Source organism: Dermacentor andersoni, chromosome 6 (genome assembly GCF_023375885.2).
Source record: "Dermacentor andersoni chromosome 6, qqDerAnde1_hic_scaffold, whole genome shotgun sequence".
In the NCBI taxonomy this organism is placed as follows: Eukaryota; Metazoa; Arthropoda; class Arachnida; order Ixodida; family Ixodidae; genus Dermacentor; species Dermacentor andersoni.
Window position 1 is genome coordinate 31,957,332 of NC_092819.1, and position 24,029 is coordinate 31,981,360.

General features: G+C 47.9%; 1 protein-coding gene across 1 annotated transcript in view; it reads left to right on the forward strand.

Moving 5' to 3' along the window:
- Nucleotides 1-24,029, forward strand: part of LOC129382287 (uncharacterized) — a 245,631-nt gene that overhangs the window by 2,333 nt on the left and 219,269 nt on the right. The gene's annotated exons all lie outside the window — the stretch shown is intronic.

Here is a 24,029-nt window from a genome sequence, read left to right on the forward strand (position 1 = left end):
CATACCGGAGCAAATGTGCGCCACAGGATGAGTCACGTGTGCTGCAACAAAAGCTCGGCACATCGTAATGGAATGCCCAGATATTCACCCAGCGTCGGTAACGGTACAATATAGTGATAGATCAGCGGGTGTGAGCAATTTGTTCAGGCCTCGGCGCAACTGGGCACTCAGCACGGATACGTGCGCACCAGTGTTTTAAATACGAAAGTTATGATCAGATAGACAATAGACTAAATGGTGATAAATTTAAATTATGGGGTTTTACGTGCCAAAACCACTTTCTGATTGCGAGGCACGCCCTAGTGGGGGACTCCGGAAAATTTGACCACTTATGGTTCTTTAACGTGCACCTAAATCTAAGTACGCGGGTGCTTAGCAGCCTAACACCATAGCCATTAAGCAGCCACGGCGGGTCTTGATGGCGACAGATGCAGTACAACCTGATTAAATCGGACAGTCTAGGTGACTGTTCGTCGCCGCCCCTTATCAAGAAGGGTTGCCTATAAACGTCATCCTCATTATCACTCCAGCGTCGCCAACACCGACCCGAAGAAATTTAGACGCGCTTCCGAACGATAGCGACCCACGAGTTATCACTCGTACGACTGTTACGCAGAGTGCTTTCCTCGGCTGAATGTTCGCCCTTCTGATATCTTTCGCAAGCATGCATCCAATCAAACGCTCATTATGCGCCGATCAATATTTTTACATCTTGTGCACTCTTGCCTCGTGATAAGCGATCGGGGGTGTCACGGCTATACTATTGTCGATACCGTAATCACGGTGAATGTTTAGCGCGTCTCTCCGATTTTGCATCCAATAGCGAGGTTGTTTGTTCTGACGCGATACTGTCAACTTTGGAAACCTTCAGCGCAAGGTGCCCATTCGGCTGCGATGTGTTTCCTACTTGTACAGATTTCGTACATGAGTAAGCTCAGGTAAGTAACTGCGAATCGTATGCCGGGCTTGATTTTTGCATGGTCACCGAACTGACCGGAAATAATTCATTAATCGCCACGCGAATCGAAAGGATATTACTTCAGCGAATACGAAGATATCTGGAATTGAGATGAGATGTAAACACGAACGGAAATTAAAACACAACTACTAGTATGTGCCATTTAGGCATTGAAAAGACACTGAAAAACAAGTGCTCTGAATAATCTTCAAAAACAAGTCGGTTTTTACACCCTTTGTACGTACATTTTTCTTGTTAATATTGCTCCCAGCAATAATCATTATCTATGTTGCGTGCGTTTCTTTAGCACTGTGCTCCCCAGTACTTTCAAGTCACGATTAGCATGTCTTTATCAGCTCGACGCTGTTTTCCTGACAGGCAAGTTGCGAGCAAGTGTACGGGATGTCATCGTTAGCCTATTTTTATGCCAACTGCACGACGAAGGCCTTTCCCAGCGACGTCCATTTACCCCTGTCTTGTGATAGCTGATTCCAAGTTATGCCTGCAAATTTCCTAATTTTATCACATCACCTAATTCTCTGCCGTCTTCGACTGCGCTTCCCTTCTTTTGGCACCCATTCTGTAGCTCTAATGGTTCACCGGTTGTCTGTCTTACGCATTACATGGCCTGCCCAGCTCCAGTTCGTTTTTTTTTTTTGTCTTAATGTCAACTAGAATATCGGCTACCCTCATTTGCTCTCTGATCTGCACCACTCTCTTCCCTTCTTTTAACGTTACGCTTAACATTTTTTCGTTCCATCGCTCTTTGCGTGGTACTTGTTCTCGAACTTCTATGTAAACCTAAAAGTTTGTGACTCATTATTAGCTTAGGTAGAATGCAACGATTGTAAACTTCTCAAAGATAGCGGTTAGCTGCCAGTCATGATTTGGTAATGCCTGCCGTATTTATTCTAATCCATTTTTATTCTTCTAAAAATTTGTATAGGGTCCCCTGGTAGTAATTGACCTATAGATAAACGTCCCGCGTGCCAGGCTCTAGAAGGTGACTGGCGATCATGATTTCTTGTTCCCTTGCCAGACAATGAACATTACCTTGGTCTTCTGCGTATTAATCTTCAACCCTGTTCTTAGAATTCCTCTGCTAAGGTTCTCACTCATTTGTTGCAATTCATCCACAGCATTGCTGAACAGGATAATGTCATTTGACGTAGTAGTTCTGTGGAAACCCGCAAGGTGGAGAGAAGTAATGTAGCAATTGTAGCCTTTGTAGCAATTGCTACGAACGGGTGGATGTCTGATTTTCCGTTTATTCAGGATAATGTCATCTGCAAACCTTAGATTGCTGAGATATTCACCGATGATCCTCACTCCTAAGCCTTCCTAGCCTAACAGCTTGAATACTTCTTATACTCATTCAGCGAATAGCATTAGAGAGATTGTGACTACTTGCCTGCCCCCTTTCTTGACCGGTACTTTACCGATCTTCTTGTGGAGAAGTAAGGTAGCTGTGTAGTATTTGTAGCTACTACCCAAGATATTCACGTATTCTTCCTGTACTCTTTGATTACACAATGCCTCCACGACGGCTGGTATGTTTACCGAATCAAACGTCTTTCCATAATCTACGAAAGTCATTTAGAGAGGTTGGCTGTACTCCGCAGATTTCTTAATTACTTGATCGACGTCATGGACGTGATCCGTTGTAGACTACCTCTTCCTGGAGAATGTCACTCTCTTGGTTTACTGAAGTCAAGTGTACCCCTGATTCTATTTGAAGTCACCTTGATGAGTATTTGATACAATGCTCAAAGCAAGCTAATGGACATAGATGATGGGACATAGATGACGATTGTTCTCGGGGGACGAAAGATTATTTTAGAGTGCATATATTCGCTATCGTGATTTCTTTCTGTTCGTGTGTGCGTTTTGAACTTGGTGTGTTTATGATCATTGGTGTTTTTTAACAAGTGCTCTTTTTTGTCCTGATTCCTTTTTCTTTCACTGCTTCCTTTCTATTTCTCCCCTCACTTCGGCCGCATTACAGTTTGGGTTCCAGTCGTGCACTGAGACACAAGTCGATGTACAAATTCTTAATATTGTTCGTCCTCTCAACAGCGTCTACGCGACGGCGAATTGCGCAACCAAGGGCTAATGACTGCAGGGTAGCCCACGCAGTCGAAACGAAGAGAACTGCAGCCACTCCACACTTATCGGTGTGGTTCCACTTGGTGTATCAACACACAGCTCTGTTGAGCAGCACGTGCGTATCTCACAAGGAGCTGCCTGAAATAGGTTCGCCTCCTTCCACTGCGGCACGTAGATGTACTAGTTTTACTACAACAAAGGAAAGCAAGAGCGAAATTCGACCGCAAACACCTCTTCCCAAGTGGTGTGTAAAGAACTCTCAAGATTGGCAGGCGCGACAGAAGCCATAGAGTGGACGCCATGTCGTTTCGCCACAAATAAGTGTCGTCCTCCTCTCTCACTTTTTGCACCAAACGTATACGACCATATAGTAGACATCATCATAGTTTACCTACGACAAAACAGTGTACAGTGCACTCACTGCGCATAAAATGCAATTTATTAATTTTTTCCTGCTGTCTTCCCATGTTTATTTTTCGTCTCTACGTTTGTCATCGTCCTGATCTATTTTTTTTTCCTTGGGTGGAGCAGGCTCCCTCTAGAATTAAGTACCTGTTCACACACACACACACACGCACACGCACACACACGCACACACACACGCACGCAAAAAAAAAAAGAAATTATTGTTACATCTGGCCCTCAGCCCGAGTGAGTCACTGAGGTCAGCGTACATGGAACGTTTGAAAACACGCAGGCAAAACACAAAGGAGACAATACGGAGCCGTAGCATCCAAGTTGTGCAGTCCTTGTCCCTCTTAACTCAAGTGAGAACGAAGTAAAGTTACAAGCTTACATCATTACACTCAGCAAAAGTGAGTCGCAGTGAAGTGTACATGGAAGATATCCCAGCCTTTGAATGCAACAAACGTGAAAATAAAGCGGTCAAGAACCTGTCATGCAACGTTCTTGTTTTGCGTCGTTCGAAAACATTGCCCGTCCCAGCTATATTTGTGACTGCGCGCGCTCGCTTTTTAAAAGCGAAGCTCTGCGAACGCCGGGTTTCGTGACCGTGGGTGTTGCGTCCTGGCTGTTCTCTTGCCGAATAGGACAACCAGTCACAGGCAAGTACGCGCGGCGGGCGCAACGCCGGGTTCTTTGCACCACCAACTGATGGCGCTCGCCTCCGCGCATCCGCGGCAGCGGTGTTGCATTAGCCTCTCTAAAATGTCTGAATAAAGCCTTCTGTGTGAGTTTGTGCAGACATCTAATAAACACAAACTCGTGATTCGACTCTCTATGCACTCATAAGAAGGTTCACTGAATATAGATTTCAACTCGTTTGATCTGATGCATTTTACTTATGCATCTTCTTTATTTATATTTAAGAAAAATTAATGCAAACCCGCGCATACAAGCAAGTCTTGCAAGTGGAAAGCAGCGCCGCTATATTGTAGCTACACTTTCCGCTCGATTCTGAGTCAGCGTTAAAATCCACCGATCACGTGGGCGTAGTGTCGCTCCGACTACTGACGTAGAGCGACAATTAATAGCATCTGAAATGGAATCACTACAAAATCGTGCCCACCGCAGTTAAGAACTTTACAGGGTCTGTGCTCATTGCCAAACGGTAGACGCACATGATTCATAGGAAGGCGTTTATAGGGGTAAGATATCGCAAGGCTTCAACGTATGGCTAGTACGCATGCGTATATGATTTACAGACCTTACCAGGTGCGTTGTTACTTTTTTCTTTTGCAGAGACAACGAATGCAGCTTTTTAACGAATGGAATGAGAGACTCACCTGGGCTGACATTTATCTTGGTCGGCTGCTGTTGATAACTGGATGTCTCCATTTTCCTGTAAACCTTTTGTCTTATATGCCTGTGTTAAGCCTTGCAATGCTTATTCCATAATAGTATGTGTCATTGTCACTGAATTCCTTCGTGTCTATTCGCTTACGGCTGTAAACAAGTCTTATCCAAACGTTCAATGACATCTGAGATGTTAGTGTTATTTACGACGTCATGAATTTTGTTAGACGAACAAATTCCTGTTGCGCCCCTGATACAGCTCGCTTGTATATCTGCTGTGGCTTATAAACCAACTTGCATGAGCATATTGTTGTGCAGAATTATCAAGTCCCTTGATCCATGCTACGTTGCGGAACTCCGTGCCAAGCCGCAGCCGTATCAACGATATATTGTCGCTTTGTTTTGTCCGATATACAAGCGCCTCACAATGAATGGGCATTCGCCAATTCGGCAATGATATCAGCATTACGGCTTTGCTGTACGTAACGGACAATTTTCACGCAGAAGAAGAAAATAAATCAGCAGCCTTCAGGGCAATTCTTCCAGCTTTGTACTAGTTTACCGCGACAGCAGCACGCTCTGACAGCGGACGCTGCCATGTTGCGCCTTTGTTTGCTCCCCCAAATAATGGCGTTATCTTTCTTTCTTTCTTTTTTTTTAAAGAAAGAAAACACAGCTTCCTGTTGTTTCTTGCGATGCGTGCAACAACGTGCTTGTCCGCTACGTTATTGCTTGTTGTGCCCTCCGTGACACATGCACAGACGCCACCGTTCTCGGAGTCTGCGTGGCGCGCTAAGAGCGAACGTTGCGCGTTAGCGTAGTGTGGCAGAGGTAAGCGCCGTCCGGCTCCCCTAGGCAGGAACCCTCCTTGAAAGGCCCTGCAGTGAAGCACGGGGGAAAAATCCACTGTAGAAGCCAAGGAAAAAATGATACGCAGAAAAATACAGAAGAGGCGCTTCTCCGTTGCTAGGCGACGCCTGGCTGGGTAGAGGACACGCAGCGTGGGCCCTTCTGGAATCTACTGCAAGGAACCTTTCCATCCGCTGTGACTGTCATGAGCAAAGTGTTATTTTCCTTACCCGTGTGGTGGGTGCGAAGCTCAGGACAGAGATGCGGTGTAACGGCGGCGATGTCTTAACGGGAAGGACAGACACAACCAACTCCGGTTCAAGCTCCTAACCGCTGTCGCAATAAAATTAGTTGGTTGCGTTCAAGGAGAAGTAAAAAACTAAAAGTAGTTTAGGTCAGTGCACTTTTCTGCAATAACGCTGTTTCGTTGTAACCCTTGAACTGAACAGTGCAGGTGAGGGAGATATACGAGGGTTGACGGACCGCTATCAGCTTGCGTTCGCTATTTGCGTAGCGGAGTGTTGTTTACGAAAAACAAGGTTAAATGTGAGTTAGTTGCCTCAAATGGCTGGAATGCTTTTTAGCTTGGGTTCCGAGGTGTTGGTGGTTTTATCTTAGCTAAACAGGCGCTATTTTTAGTCTAAGCGACGGTCGTTTCCCGTATTCTGCGACTAGAAATAACGAGTTGCTTCAACGCGTGACAAACACTCTGCACGTATAGCGCAGTTGCCACGCAAATATGGCAGTCAGTCGAGATGCGCTACAGGTAACATTTGCAAGAGCGCTGCAGTTGTGCGCGCTAACAACGGTAATTAACTGATGTGGATGAGAATGCAGCTCCTAATGCGAGTCTCGAGAACAGGAAGGAAGCTCGTTTTAAGTTTCCCTTCGAGCCGTCTTGGCTGGATCCAGTCTTCTTTAATGATCAGTAACCATAATTAAGGTTTATATTTCGCATTTTCGGGTTTTAACTTTGAGCAATAGCTACAGTGCCGTGGATAGGATGTCAGTGTGCTTCGACGAGAGAGAAAAAGAATACATTGACCCAAGTGCTGCAGCAAAACGTAAGATTGTGCGTCTTCAATGGACGGTACCGAAATAAAAACAGACTCTCGTGTCTCTGCGTGGACAGTTTTAATGATGTCATCAATAAAGTATTCTGGACATTTAAGCATGTTGGGTTGGCCACGCGTGCGCGGTGAGGCGCGAGAATTTATACTTTTTTTCCGGGGTATGCTATACTGTATACTTAAAGTACACGTGCTCGTTTACGCTTAGTGCGTTCTCTTTTCTCAAGTAACTAACATAGTGTTTATATTTACGGCGCGCTTCTTAGTGGAAATGTTCGTAAGCAATGGCTGCTCTACCTGGATCACAGTATCGTTCGTAGACCTACGACGAGGATGCTGTTTACGTGACATTGCGTCATATAGTGAGGCAACGTTAACAATTTTAACACATTCATCATTCTTTCAATGCAGACAGAGAAGAGATGGAGTGAAAAAATAAATTGCATCAAGTTGACTGCTGCCGAGCGCGGAGAAAGCGAGTAAACTGTTGGAGAAAGACAAAAAGAGAGAGGGAAAAAGAAGGTCTAGCTGCGTGCGCACTTGCGAGACTGGATTTCCATTGGCAGAATCGGCCATCTGTGATGACGTCGCGTGATGTAGCAAGTTACCGCGGCAGGAAGGGGGGGGGGGGGGGTTGCACGCGGGCGTCGCGACCAATCAATACCTTTCTTTCGTATCCGAGCGGCTTCGTAATCCGTCCCATAGCAACTACGGCGCACTTGTTTACGCGCTCGACTGATCAAAATAACCGCGCGCACCTGGATCATCATGTCGCTGGCGCCTATCGGCTTACTATGCGAAGGCTTTGTAGTTAGCGCCCGAGCCTAGCTCGCACGTTTCGTCGTCGCACGACGCACGTGCTTTGTACTGTTTTACTTCGCGGCTCGCGCGTCTCCTACGCTTCCGTCTATTGTCGTCGTGGTACCAGGGCAAACGATCCGCGGCTCCAGGAACAGGCACAACAAAAGGCGTCGGTGGGCTTGTTCCATCGCGTTAGCCGACCGCAACGCGAGCAGGGTCTGGGTCCTGCGTCGGCTATAGTCTCCTTTTTCCAAGGTGTCCCTGCGAGGTGTTACTGGAGCCAACACTACCCCGCCGCAGTCAACACTGCCATCGCCTCGCCACCCTCAGTACGAGGAGGAGGTCGTACCGCCGGCGATGGCACGTGCTTGGACCTGCGAGGAAGGAGGCATCGAGAATCTGTCTAGACGGCTATAGTGCGTGCACTCGGGTCGGGTCGCACCATATTTGAAGTTTGTTTCATGCGGAACCATACCAGCAACCAGCATACATAAAGCTGGGAATACTGGGTAATGAAAATGGTTAGTGAAGTATAGTTGAGGATGCCGATCGGAGGAATGCCTTAACCACCGAGTAACCACCCGACACTGGAGACCGTTGCAGTGACAACGACGACAACGCAACAATAGTTTTAGAGAGTGAGAGAGGTATCGAAAAATAAAAGGAAGGACATGGAAGTCAACCAGATGAGAATATCCGTTTCGCTACCCTGCACAGCAGAATAGGGAAAGATAAAGAATATAATAGAACGGCAAGAATATAGCACGAAGGCGCAGGAGCGATCGTTTAATCAGTCAGTCACTATTTCACTTACATAGTCGATCGCAAACTGTCTCATATAGAAAGGAAGTATAGTGTAGGAAACAAATTCTTCCGACCTCTCCACCTGAGCTACGGTAGCGCGCTCGTAAACCCAGGTTAATCGCCTGTACTGAGAGAGAAGAGCTGGTGAAGACTTCCACTAGCACGAATAACCGCAGCAGTACACTCGAATCTGGAAACTGTGTTATACACTTGAGCGCATCGCGCTCACACAACACGCTCGACGCACTCCCGCATGCAGTTCTTTACTGTGTCCGTGTCTACAGAGACGGCCACCGCACTTAATATTCAGCGGTTGACTCCGCGACAGCCACTCGACTACTGTTTCCCGAGGTTAGATCTCCGCGTGCTTGATGGATGGCAACCCACCGCTTAAGCCTGGCACTTACAACGCGTGCTGCCTTTGAATTTGAGATCGCTCCATCGATTCCGGGCCGCTGAGCCCAATTTCGACGAGGTCGAAATAAGTGCCTGTGCACAAGGCATGCACGCACAATGTGTCGATGTACGCGGTGCATGTTAACGAGCATAGAAATGTTGATTGCGCGAGGGCCATGAGATTGAATATTGCGTGGATTAAATTGGCGGAGAACGGCAAGAAAGAAAGAAAAAAATACCGTAAGCCCAACCATGTCTCAGTGCTTTGTGATAGCATACCTCAAGCGAAGCGCGAGGAAATGCAGTGCGTAATAAGCGAGTGAGGCAGCAGTGTACTTTTGTCGACACGTTCGCGCGAACAGTGCCCGGACGGCAATCGAACTGGGCCAATGAAAGCGCGTGTCAGAGCATATATTGAGAAAGCTCGGCCTGATTTAAACGACAGATACCGTTGGAAGCAAGACTCGGCGGCGTCCATTGGAGAAATTCGCGGCGGTTGGCCTTCTATACCGCCATTTCTCGCCGCATGCAGTGAAGGGGCACAGAAGAGAAAGAGAGAGAGAAAGAAAAGCAATTCTCTGTAGATAGATAACGTATTCTTTCAGAACCGCATTTATGTTTATTTCGAAGTAAGAGGTTGGTCATTGGAGAAAATGAGGGCTAAACTACAATTTCTTTAAATTTCTATCCCAACCTTGCCGAAGCCACAGCGTCGGTTCGTGTGTGACGTCATTGATTTCGAAGCGCTTTCTCATATTTGGGCCTTTGTGGCGCAGTAAAAGTTATCGAAACTTGCCAAGTTCTGAGCACTTGCAGGGGACAATGTAGTGCACCTTTGCCTATAAAGAAGTTACCTAGGCCCGAGTGGACGGCATCAAGGTTCATCACGTCACTGCTCGCTGATGTGGCAACTTCAAGACGGTGTCGCTTCCTGTCTTTTGTTTTTGCACGTTTCTGGCTTACCAAGCCTATTTTCATGATGAGACTGGTTCTTTTTGCATCCCCCCTCTGTCTTTGTTTTTATTATTTATTATTCTAAAAGATAACTTGCTGATACAGCTCAGCTTATTTTATTCTTTAGTGTCTATTAAGGTCTACAGTCGTTTTCGTATTATGCACTGCATGCGATTGCAACCGCGGTAGAGTATGAGCGATTTTGCACGTTTGTGCGTATTGCTGCACCAGTTTCTGTGCTGCTTTCCTGGGCTCGCGTGCGGAACTTCGTATGTGTTCGTGCTCTTTGGCTGCGTATTACGTACAAGCAAGACAGGATCGCACTGCAGGAATATGGAGGGCTGAAATTATCAAAAGTGGTCCATCAAGTAATACCTCTGTAACCAAGTTTCAACAAATGACAACACGTTGAAGAAAAGCTGGCCCCGGTGACATCTCCTGTTCGACGACTGTTGGCTGTATGGCCAGTGTTTTTCGATGCTTTTCGTGAGCGCATTTTGTTTGCCACGCGGCGGAGGAGTAGCCGGTGCCACCTAATGCGGCAACCTCTCTATTAAAACCATGCCAATAAAAAAACGAATAAAACGTTAATATTGCTACTCGCGTGTGATATTGGCTTGTTTGAACGAAGCGCGTGGGCGCCATCACTCGAGAAAAGAGGAGGAACAAACTGGGCTCGCGCTTTGAACATAACCGGTCAGCGATGCAACCGCTGTTGTTATAACCAGTAAATAGTTGCTCGTCTTACTGACTCGTCCTTCGCGTAACAATGTTCTAATTCGTTTCGGCAGTGCTTATTGCATTCTTCTGGGTGGTTACAGAGCAAGCAACATACGCGGTGCCTTTTGTCATTGACCGATAAAGCACGCTTTTTTGGAAAGGCATGTCTGTCACCAGGGGAGAGCTAGAGAGAGAGAGAGAGAGGGAGAGAGAGAGAGAAATGGGAAACAATACATAAGAACGCGCAAAGTGCGGTTGTCGTGATTGTGTGAAGCCGAGTAGGGAATAGCGCACCGAAGGCGACAAGGACGTCGCTGATGTCTTAGCATTGTATGCCCATGGCTGTTGTCGCTTCTCTATCTCTCAAAAACCGCTTGCGAATTGTCTTCCTCGATGGATAAAGCTCTTCATCGAGTCAGTAGTTGGCCAAAGAATGGTGCGTGTAAGATGTGCTTTTAACATGATGTTTATCACGAAGTTACGGATGCTGTAGTATGCAAAGATGCAAATTCAAGGGGCACTATAGCATGGGCTTATGACGTGATTATAATTCTGTAATCACAATCAAGCACCACAGCCGCATTAAGGTGGTGCGTGTGTGTACTATAAAACATTCCGTGTCTTTTATGTGTCTACGTCTTTCTTTTGAGCTAAATGGTTGAAATTACAGAAACCTGCAAGTACTATGCAAAGGACATTATTCTAACTCGGTAGAAAGACTGGGAGTAAATCAATTCCTGATTTTAATTTGAGTAATTACCCTTCCGAGTACAAACGCTCAACCGTGGTGGGCCAGTAAACGCGTCACTTTAGTAGTGTGATTCATTACCGAAAGTTGTTTTACCTATACCGCAAACCGCAACAAATGAATGGTGTGAGCCATTCGGTGTGCGTAATGATGTGAGTATTGGTGCGATCATTCCCAAGCAGCACCTATCACATTGAACGACCCCGGAAACAACATGCTCGCAGCTGGGTGCAGGTCAGTGAAAGGTATCTACGCTGATATGCTTCAATGAACGATGAGCAAGACTAATGATCGTGCGACAAAAGTATCTTTGAACAGTGCAACCCTCTTCATCTCTCTCTCTCTCTCTCTCTCTTTCTTTCTTTCTTTCTTTCTTTCAATCCCCCTTCCCCTCTGCTCGTGTAAGGTAGAAAACTGAATGGAGTGTAAGTAACTTTCATGTCTTTTCTGCATGTTTCTCCCTCTGGATTGTCTAACGCACTTCTGACTAAGCCGCAGCGGGATGCAAAGCGCTACGCATTTTACCGTGACTATGGCGTTTGCTGTAACGACACCGCTGTTGGCATACGAGAGCGCAAACGGTCCCCCCCCCCCTCCCCCGCGTACCGGCACGAGGCAGCAACAGGCTGCTGCGTGTGTCGTAAAATAATCCACGAATATAGAACACGTGGAGACCCACTTCTCTTTTACGATGTTTTTTTCCCTTGTCTGCCACGCTATTTGTTTTTCCGCTAACGTACTGCTCCACTGGCGAATTGACTTAGCATAGTTCATCCGTCTATTTCGGGAATTCGGCTCCGGTACGGCTGTTTTTCAGTTTCCCTTTTAAACCACATAGGCTTGCCGTCCTAAACGTGTCTGGTTGGTTAAATATTTGATCTCAGCGCTGAGTTGGTCGTTTTCCCTCAGTCGTCCGAGAAGCTTAACGCCAGTCATTTGCTTGTGTTTCGGGCTTGGGCGTGTTTTTGAATTCACCTTTTTAACGATATAGTTGACGTGTGCTATTTATGGCTACGTGACTATTTTTTGCTCAGTAGCTGTTCTAGGCGATACGCATTGGTACACTGATTATAATATATTTCCTCACCAACATCCAGTGTACAATGCCAATCCGTCAGTGAAGCACAGGTAGCTTTACGAACCGAAGCACAGTGGCTTTTCGAACCGAAGCACAGTAGCTTTTCGCTAAAGCCAGCTTCTGTAACTCACTAAAATGCGCATCTCTTGGAGGACACGGAAAAAGCGTGCTTAGAGGTGCCGTGTTCATTGTGGCCAATTCACCTCGCTAATAAACAGTATAATGAATCGTTGCCTTTTGTCAGGAAGAAATCGTGTAATGTTTTACGCAAATACAGGAGCGGACATATATTATCCATAGAGTCTATTGGGGTGTAGCGCGAGCCTGATTTCCAGGCAAGTTGCTGATATAACGCTCATCCATACGGCACGTTTTGCAGGCGAGGAGCGCGCGCCGGCGAGTCCAACAACGTTTTCGACCGCGCCAGTGTCCTGGGCTGCTTTTTAAGAAGAAGACAGCACGAGAACGTACGACATGGACGAAGTAGAAAAATGTGCAACACGAGCTCTAGTTCTTTTATTTGTCCCCGACTTTCTCGCGCAGTTTTGTTCTTATAAGCATGGATCCACACTTGTCTGGTACACTATACTCATACCAACGAGCCTAGCTTTCAGCGTCCGTATAGATGCTATGCTGGGCGGTTATCGAATTCCGCCATGTTGGCGTTCTGGCCCAATCACAGGGGCTGTAGCAGCCCTGTGAGCCAATCGGAGATGACTGGATGGTGACTTCGACAATACGCCGGGATTCGAAAGCGTCCGGAACTGCAGCCCAGGTCGCGTGAAGCGCGCCTGACGGAAGCTCAACCGTCACTCAACTTCCAACACCGGGGCGGCGGCTTCATGAATCCGATGCGATGGCAAGAAATGGCCAGCATATTCTTGTTTTAATCTCAGCGCAGCGGCAAAATGTTATATCCCGACTGTCGTGACGTCGCTTTCGCGGCTTAGAGCTGGATCCGACCATCGGCACAGAACAGGGCGGCCCGTGCTCGCCATGAAGAGCGGCCTCGTACACTGACTCTAGCCCTACGACTACGGCCCAGGGCAAGCGGCCCAGTTGATTCCCTCATCCTCAACCCCTTCTCAAAAAGTCGCAGTTTCGCCCGAAAGGCGAAGCATCGATTGCGATAGCAAATAAGCGGACAACTATGCGAAGTAAGTATAGTAGTTTTATCGGCCGTATAAACTTGCAAACGTAGGCATACTAGCTAATTAAGAAACATGGGATCGCGCGCGCACATATTGCCTCCTCGGCACGATCGGAAACGATCCACGCGGGTCAGGTTTAGGTTTGGGCTGTTTCTTTCAGTCACCCCGCCGCGTACTTGGCGCTATATTGAGAGTTCTGCCCTCGTTGGCTCTTCTTCATGCGGGCTCTAACGTACGCTAGTCTTCCTTTCGCCTTCAGAGGTCGCGCACAGGGAACGAGTTACCTTCGCTCAGCCGTGCTATCGAGAAGACGGCGTCACTGCAGTCGGCGTCTGTTATCTTTTCCGCGAAGGCAAAGGCCATTCAGGTGTGAAACCTCGAAAGACAGCGAAATGTGCGTACGGCTTTTTATTGCACTTTCGTAATCGCTACCGCGCTAATTATGTAATTGTAGGCAGTAAACAGGCAAGGCAAGTGTCGCCTGCATGCGGCAGCACGCTCGCATGCTTGTCCCCTCATGCTTGCTATCAGGAAGGCACCGGCGTAGCGGTTAACGAGCGTTGATACACAACAGGAGTATTCGTAAACAGAGCATCGCTATATCAGGCACGGCGGACGTGATGGAATGATAATGATTATGGCTCAAGACCAGTAGAGAGAGAGAGAGAGAGAGAAGGGAGAAAGGAAAGGCAGGGAAGTTAACCAGAGTCCAGTTTGCTACCCTACACGTGGGGAGGGGGATGGGGCCGTGAAAGAAAGAGCTCTCAAAACCAATCAAAGATCGTTTAAGAAAGGCTCTTCTGCTTTAGCCGTGCAGCAACACTTCAAGAAGATATGAGCGCCTTACAAAGCTCGCACGCTAACACACTAGTATGATGCTGCTTGCGCAGGCCAGTGCTCATGTATGAACGAACAAGAAGCCGCAGACGACGTAGATGATGTCGACGCTTGGAGTTAAGTACACAAAAGCCGATGTGTGCATTCATCATTTTCGCAGTCATCAATGTTTATTGCGTAAAAAGAAAAAAAGTGACACCTGGAGGAGTAATAGGTAAGAGAAGGCAGCAATGCAAAAGCAATCGTTCACAAGGAATGGTTTGATGGATTAATTCAAAGTAAGAAACAAACAATTACGTGCACGAATTGACGCTTCTGGCAGAACGAATCTTTATAAATATAGCTTTGCCAACATCTCTTCCTTCCTTCAAGTAAGCTCTCCACATGTTCAACAAACAGCGTTAAACTATAGGTGGCCGTTCTCCCTCCCTACCTAAAAGTCGGGTGAGCTTGAATGTAACGCGTCAAGGAACGCTCGTGTACAACTGCAACTGCGAAGAAAAGAAAAAGAAAAGCTTTTGTTATTCGAGCGATGCACGCGTAGATATAATTACCGCACAGCGCGGCACGACGTATAATCTGGCGAACACGCCCGAGTCGGTAGCGTACGTCATTCTCCCTTTGATAGATCCCGGTGTTCGTCTACGTACACGTGCAGCGCGCAGGAAAGCCTTGAGTCACTGAGACGCATGACGGCTTGCAAGAAAGAACAGAACAAAGAAGAAAGAAAGAACAGAGAGAAAAGAAACACCCCACGGCCTTCTTGTGGTCACGAGCGGAAACGTGAGTTGTGTCTCGGGGCCACAAATATAGATGAACTAGACAGTCGCGTTTGTTCTATAGACGTCCGTGGATGCAGGCAAGAAAGAAAGTTAGGTCAACAAACGGTTTAAACATCGTGCAATAAAACAAAAATAAACGTCAACACAACGTTGTATAGCAGCGCACATTTTCGTTCACGCCCGACGCACTATATTGGGCTGCAGAAGTGGCCACCCGTGGAATCGAAGCCTTCCCGATTGTCGGTGGTGCCAAGTCGTGGGCTATTCGCGAGCGTATGCTCGTGTGCGAGTCATGGCCGACCCTGACGACAGACGAACGTTGTTCTAGGGAGCGCTGTGAAACATGCGATGGGTGCTCTCGCGTCGAGTCGTGCGCGGCGCACATACAGTGGACGTCTACACAGCCTCGGCTGAATGCAGCGACGAAAGCCTGTACACCGCGCAGGCGTGATGAGGCCTTGGGTTATTCGTGCGCTTATCCAATGCTGGTAATTACTGCTAATTGGCCCGGAGATAAGACGCGTGTGTGTGTATGTGTGTATACTGCGTGTGTGTTTCGTCTATGCCTGTGAGCGCGTACGTGTGTACTCGGTGGTGATGTCATCACGAGAGGCCGCCCTGTCCTAATCGAGGGATCTCTGCTGGACGCTGTGTAATGGCCTGTTCGGAGAAACGAAGGCAATATTTGTGGGGCTGTTCTTGCGGCCCGCACCTACTGGCTTTTCTGTCGTTATCAGGTTTTTCGTGCGCACGCTAGGAGCACGATAGTGTTTACACACACACAGACACACACAGCGCTGACTTCCAACTGAATCGCTAGGTCAGCGCTCTGTGTTTAGCAAGTGGAAGAGTCTTGTGAAGAGTCTTCTTAGCTGTGTGTTAGCTAGCAGTGAGCTCGTTGCTTGCGCGTTTGCCACTCACTTGTACCGCCTTTTGCGCTGTTCCCTTGAAAGATGTTGACTTGCTAACTTGATCTATATGTTGATCTGCTAACTATATATATATATATATATATATATATATATATATATATATATATATATATATATATAGTTATTTACTACTAGCTCAGTCAGCCAGTGTCATTTCTTCTATCAACACACTCTCGTCCGGTTGGCGTAATGCAAAACGCTAAGACTGTATTTCATCGTCAGAAGAAGCGCAGGAAGATGAGGATTCGTACTTCAGTCTCGTGTGGCACTCGCAGAGGTTGGAACCACAAAGTAACACTGCCGAATTCACCGACTCTTTTCGCATCGCCATGATTCTACAGTGGTACAATGGAGAACAAATCGCGCACAGGAAACCCTACGAAACACACGGAGGTCATCCAGTGCTTGCGCTTCCGCGCTTCTGGGTTTCTCATAGAATCGGAGGAATAAAGTACCAGGAGAAAACATATAATAGGCATGACGTGTTCTCGTGCATGCGGCTGCGCTCTTTCGCGATGATATGAGCCCTCGCCATAGTCGGCCTGCAACGAGAACCTGTAGTGCGTGTATTGTTTCCGTATTTGACTCTCGGGTTATTCTCGTCTTTCACACCCGAGAACAGACACCGTGTCTACTCTACGCGTTGAAGATAATCGGCCGAGCTTAAGCGGGACTCCTCGCCTCGGTGGGAGGCCAGTGCTCGATGCGCACGCTGTTGTGAGCACCGCAATGTGCGCAGCCTCTGAGCACCCGGTGGAGAGACACGGTAGACTCGAATCAAGCGCTTACCACTCTTTGCGCTTGTCAGGCCGCCCGGCGGGCAAGATGGAACGTGAGCGCGGTGATCAAGCATACAACACCTGGCGCAACGTGGCGCTCACCTCGACTCTGGTTGCACGTTCGCGAAGGAAACTCACGAAGAAGAGCAGGCACGGAGGAGTAGGAAGAAAGATGGAGAAAGAATGACGTGAATAGGGGCGCTGAATATTTCTCCGGGGGCACGGAAGGTGCACGCAGCGAAGTGTAGCTTTACAATGCAGAGTGAAGAACAGAAGGAAGAGACGCACAAATGTTCCTGGGGCTGTAACGACCACGCATGCGTACCCCTCGGGGAGGATCGGGTGAGGCGACGACGGATTGTTTCCTGGATCCTCGTATGAGCATACATTCAGCGTGAATTGCACCGCTAAGAGAAGGAAGAGCGGGATCCCGCGAGGGAGGCGCGGCTCCGGGATTCCAGGTTGACCGACACGTGATGCTTGAAGGATTGCCTGCTAGCGTGCTGCTGCTTACGCCGGGCGCGCACTTGTGGCACCTTGACTCGCTGCGGCGCATATTTACTGGTGGCTGCGTGGAAGCACTGCAGCGTGGTCCACGCTTTTCGTTCTTCCTTGCCCGCTTTTAGAGCTACCAACTACACAGTATAGGTGCTGATCAGTTTCCCGGAGTTTTATGAGCTGGAAGAGCATGCAGGCGGCCTTTACTTTTGGTCATGTGAGCCGTGAAACGTGTCGCGAAGTTCATCGCGCCACTGCCAACCGTCGTCGTAACGTTTTCCTGTCTGTCGCGCGAGAAATTGACTGTTGTTGTTGTTGTTGTTGTTGTTGTTGTACCCTGTCACACGTGTGGCTCCTACCCACGATGGGGTATTGGCTAAGAAATGGGTGGATTATTCGAAATTAATATAGAGCATAAATTTCCTAATATCTATGGAATTAGTATTGAATTGGTTGTCAAGTCACTGGCAGGCATGCATGTGAATCGCGACTTCCTCGTTTCCACGGTATTCACATTTCCGCATGTTTTGATTTCGCAAAGAATAAACAAGATAAATTGTAAATAGATATTCGACTAAGTCTGTGCTTTGTAACATCACGGTTGAGCCAGTGTAAGCGAAACTGCTCTCAATCGCGCCATTGTTGCTGGGGCCCTGACTCTACACGTGAAGATAAAATTGTATGTTCTTGAGAAAATAAGGTCACGATTTGACCCTTTGAATGCCGGATTTTTTAGAAAGTGACGCACCCCCAGTGTCGGGCTATTTCTTGGGTATTATAAAGCGACAAAATGATTTATTTTTGGCTTTTCGGGAGGGAAAGAAATGCTGCAGATAATTTCAAATACGGGCTTCGGAGAAAGGTTTCGTAGACGCAGCGCGCTACGCCGACGGACAGGCCTTTGCTGTAGTTAGCGTAGATCATGAAATGCAAATAACGAATGCAATCTCGATCCAGATGACGTCCTCTGAGATCGCAGAGCAGGCTGCAATAGCGATGGCCTTATTGGACGACAAGAGGACATCAATCTACAGAGACTCGATATCAGATGTTAGGGCATTTGCCAAAGGAACCATATCCGAGCTGGCCCTAGGGATACTAGGAAGCAAGGAGATCAAGGCACACACATTGATCTGGTTTCCAGCCTACATGGGCTGGAACGAGGGTGCCCCGCCCAACCTCAATGAGTCGGCACACGGAGCTGCGCGAGGGATCATCAACCGCGTAGCTACCGGGCAGCGTGACGCTGGGGGTATTGAAACTCGGGACCCTCCTTCCTCGTACACCGAAATTACTAAGCACTTTTACTTCGCTCGGACGATTTACCCCCCTCCCACACTGCAAACTCAATAGGCCTCAGGCTTTGACACTAAGGCTTCTACAGGCGGGGGCGTACCCAAACCCCCTACTTCTCTATAACATGTACCCCGAAATTCAGACAATAAATGCATGTGCCCTATTCAGTGACTTAGCAAACTTACCTCACATGCTCTGGCGATGTCCCGCGTTACGCGGCGATGAAAGCAACACTTCTTCACGCTGGGATGCGGTGCTACACAGCCGCAACCTCGAAGAACAGTTATGGGCTGTCCAACGGGCCCGCGACGCGGCGGAGAGGCTCGGCCTCTCTGTCCCGATGTGGGAGCGGCCAGCTGCGCGCTAATGCGCGCCCTAAAGGGCCCTAATAAAGTTTTTCATCCATCCATCCATCTTCGTTTTCTACATTCTACCTAGTTTCATTTTGATGCGCACGCTTGCACAATAGGGCTGCAGCTTTAGTGCAAAGAAGAAAGGCAAAAGTCGCAGTTTCGCCCGAAAGGCGAAGCATCGATTGGGATTGCAAATTAGTGGACAGATATACGAAGTAAGGATAGAAGCTTTATCGGCCGTACAAACTTGTAAACATAGACATACTAATTAAATTAACAAGCATGGTGTCACGCGCGCTCAGGCAAGCATGAAAACATCTCACTTGACGACCGCGGAAACTCGCTGTCAAAACGCTGGAGTGAGGAAGCGTGACAGCAGCAGCGAATGAATTGACCTTCGAGCTGCGGCTCGCATCAACGCGAACTAAACCATGAAAACGCAGCGTACGGCGGACTCTGTCTCCGTAGCAGATGGCTTTCAAGAATAGAATAGGCCTTCCCTCCCTACCTGAAAGTGCGCGAGGTTGAGCCGCGATCGCCGGCTCAACCTCGCGCACTTTCACTCTCGCATAGAGCATACATCGCGCGGCGACGACTTTATCGCCCTTGAGCTTACACGGAACCTCACGGCGACGGTGACGCTGACGGCAGGGATGCGCATGGAGTGTATATGCAATAAAAAAGTAACTACTTTCCCTAAACGTACGACAGATGGCAGAAACACGCGAGATTGGTGGCCTTGCGTTACGGCGAAAACATTTGAATGGAGAATCGCTATGGTATAGCAGGTCAACCAAGTCCGGAAAGCACCCTACCATCCGCCAATGAGCTCTCCGCGCGGCGCAACTACGCGCACGAAGAGGCGCGTTCCCCAGAGCGCTTAATGTCCAGATTGAGCAAATCCAGAGAGGTGAGAGAAATAAGCTCCTAGAAGTGTAGAACAGATGGCGGAACTACCTCGGAGTTCGACAAACGTCTTGTTACTGTGCACACACGACTGGAGAACGCACCGGTACATCAGTGGCGCTGAAAGGGTTAATTGTCACTTGGGAGTTATCGCTAAGTGGCTAGTGAGCACCTGGAGGCAGGTATTCTAAGCTTTCTTATAGCAATAACCGGCCTTGCACAAGGCGACAAGACTCTTGAGATCGCTTGAAAAGAGATGCAGTTTCTTTGCTTACTGAGAGTGCAGACAAACGATGTGGATAAGCAAAAGAAGGCTTATCCAGCGCTTCCTGCAATATACGACGAACGATGCAACGTACGTGACCTGCAAATGCACTAGAAATGACGATGTCATTTTGTTGGCTTTTTTTTTGTACGAAGCGCTGCACAGAAGCAAACGAATTCCACGACATCACCAATGCACACGTTAAGAAAGTTCACGTGCTCTCCGCGTGCTTGCGTGTCCCTATAATTCACGACAGCCATGTAACGCGCAGTTCCTTTCTACAGCGGTGCGCAACACAATGCTACGGTCTCTCAATAGACGGCAGAAGCGGCAAGGGTTTTACCCAGCGTGACGTGCGCATCGTGATTACGCGCTGCAGCCCGCCTCGTGGCATGCCGTCATGGTTAGGCAAGACACTCGATTTTTCGGGCTACAGCGATGTAACACCGACGTGTTCACCCACAATTGCCTCGCGAATGCTGCTGAGGCTGCTATATTTCATGTCCGTGCAATGTTTCGTAGTGTATTTATAATTTGACGCGCCGGAGGCACACGCAGGTCAGACAGATATGCAATCGCCAGCTCATGAACGTTAATGTCGGTTGCAGAACTTGTTCACACATTCACAAAAGAGAAAACGCGGTTTGTATCTTCCCTCCCTCTCTCTCTCTCTCTCTCTCTCTCTCTCTGTCTTATAGCTGACGGTTTGATCGCGTAAGTCCCACCATTTGCTTTTTTGAAAGTGAAACTATACCGTATATGGGTTTGTATGTTTACGAAGGTAGCGCCGGTAAGCAAACGCGTCGAGATGCAACTATGTGTATCTGCGTGCATTTGGGCTCCACTAGCTTCCACTACGCTGTGTTCGTTGAAGGGGTTCCCGGAATGCGTCTACTACGACAAATCATAAGTGTTCGAGAGCGCACGGTATAGAACTAGAAATGTGACCTTCTGATACTGTTTGGCAAACGCTTGTTATAACTCATTTATAGATCAGGAACGGATATGAGGAGTGAGTACACTTTGAGGGGCACCATCTCGACTAGCACAGCTGCGGTGGCCCCGGCACGAGACGCCCTCTTATTTAACGAGCACCATTTGTGGTGACGTTAGCCGGCGCAATTGCTTTCAGAGAGCGAGGCAAAAGTTTGATAATAAGCGCACGAAGGTCGGCCTGGGTCACATGCCTCAAGCCAGCTGCTCTGAGCTGCTGGAAGAGAGAGAGAGAGGGAAAAAAATTAGGTACATGATAAGTGACAATGTCGACAGAGGGAAGAGGCAAAGACCATAAGGGACAGGTCTGCTGGTACACTATAGTCCGAACTCGTATTTAAAGAAAGAAGAAAAAAAAAGAAATATCAAGGAAGGCCTGCATTACCTGACGACTAGAGAGACCGAGGGAGAGGGAGTGGGGGATACGAAAGGCACGGAAGTTAACCAGGACTGAGCCCGGTTGACTAGCCTGCACTGGGTGAAGATGAAATGGAAAGAAATTAGTAAGAGAAGGAGACAGAGGTCAGTGTTGATGTTTCTGACATGGTGAAAAATCTGAGCGCTGTATCACCGACGGTCGCTAAGTCCGGTTGCCTTCAGAAATAGCAGTAATGCTTATGTAGCCTTCTGCAGCTGTTACGTATATGCGAGGCAACTGTCCCAAGATATTGTCCAAGGTGAAAGGTCTTCCGTCTAGTTGGTTTAGAATGGTGCGGCGGGCAGGCTTTTGATTTTCAAAGGACGGGCAGCTGCACAGAAGGTTTTCAAAGTTACTTCGCCACCATAGTCACACCACGGACCCGATGTAACGCCCTCTGATGAGAGTTGGCCCACGTGTTTCGATCACTATACGGGGCTATCATTTTGAGGTTTTATGGAATAAAAAAAAAAACCTGTTGCAGATACTATAATTGTAGTCCTTGAGCTGGGTTGATCAGAGACGCGGACGTGTATGAAAAATCTGTACACACACTTAACTAATTAACAAAATGCATTACCTTCCTAATTAATTACTGTATGGCACATATTGCACTTACGTATTGTATCCTGTGCCATTGTCATGCGTGTTCATTCGGAATGAATTTCCAGAATGACCCCAGTTTGGAGACTTGCGCCATCAAAACCTCTGTAAAAATGCACTGTTGGCACACTCCCCCCTTTTTTTTACCAAAACGCTCTGTTATGCACTGAAGCACAAAAGTAACTGGAACGTACGCGTATCTCATCTCACACTTTGGAAAGTAACATCTCGAAACAGATGTAACCGTGGAAATGCATTTCAAGCGGACGCGTCTTGCAAACTCGCAGGCTGCAATTCGTAAATTGCATATGGGCTGTAATGTAATTCATTAAGAAGTTAATTAGTCAGTTCTCGCTAATTATTTTAACATTTCGTTACATTTATCGAGCTAGTAATGTCCGCTCCTTTCTAAATTTTTTTTTTCAGAATTTCCTAAAACTTGAAGAATGGTCACCCTTTACAGCGCGGCAGTATTCAAAGTGCGCATTCATGCGCATTCGTCTTCTCCTGAAAGCGAGCCTTTAGACAATCACTCCCAGTTTTGTTCGTTCACTACTCCGAGCTATCTGCGCGGTGGAAAGCCGAGAAGTGCTTGTAAACACGGATGCGTCGGGACAGGCTACTGCTCTTTTCCCGCACAAGAAACGCCTGTACTCTTCGCTATCGCGGCGCCTCGGACGGGACCAGAGTCACGAAGGCAGTTCGTCTCGAAGGAGGCAAATATTTTTGTTGCTTATTCTTATTTGAGACCCCGAACCGACGATAAGCAGGCGCCTCGTAACGTGTCTTCCGATGTAAGACGGTTCGTCCGCGCTGGTAAGAGACGGAGCAAGGAACGCAGTGAAATTAAGGCGACGTTGACCGCGGATAAATCTACTTTGCTATCCTGCACTGGCGGCACATAGAAATGGGACAAAAGGAGACCGTGCTCTTAAAGAAACACTAAGGAAGTCCGTGACGTGCGTCTGCGCGAGCGTGCAATATGCGTGGGCCTAAACCAGTACGAAAAATACTTTTCGCACTTGGGAGTAATGTCTGAAGATAGTACTGCTATGGTAAAACGTCTGAAAGGCTTTTGTGGTCGCACCTGTGTAGGTATTTGGTGTAATATATTTCGAGCTGTTAAGTCACGAGGCAGAGGCTGAATGACCAACATTTGGCTTTCGTAGGGACCTTATGGCATTGCACAGCAGCTCCTACGTGTGATGTAGCGCACTTCGCCGTGCCTGTGGTTTGTCTTGTTTTCTGGTGCCTAGTTTTCTGTATGCTCATACATTGTGGCCTCAGGGACGTGGCTTCTGAGCCCGACAGCCAGCTGAGGATCTCAGAGACGACGCCAGGCACCAGACAAGCATGGTGCACAGCCTTTACAGAAACGCATCCACGGCCTGCTGCGGCTGCTGTATAGCTCCCCGGGGCGCCTGCCCTGAAGTGGCCATAATGATGATGATGGTGGTGGTGATGATGATGATGATGATGATGAAGAAGTGCTGCTGCTGCTGCTCTGCTGCTGCTGCTGATGATGATGGTGGTGGTGGTGGTGGTGAGTGCAGATGATGGCAGCGTTCTACAGCATGTATGTCATGGAGATGGCCAACTATGGCTCTTTTACGCTGATCCTGTGGATCGGGATAAACGTTTCTAGGTTCAGGCAGCCGTGCACCGTCCGCTAGGACCTGAATGCGCATGCTATTGTGACATTGCAGTAATACTTTTCTGTAATAATACCGTAGTAATACCATTTATTTTTTATTTTTTCTTATGCGCGCAAACTTCCCCATCGCGTTGTTTTCGTAGTCGCGTTGTGCTCGTGTCAATAGGGTACGTCGCGGCTCTTGAATACTATGCCAGCGTGGCCACGCCCTGATATATGCCGCGCATTTTAAAATAGACCATTAGGTAAAGGTGCACCCATCCTCCTGTGCTTTTGTTTTTGAGCGTTTTTCGACCACGCGGAGCGTCAGGATCTGTAGCAGA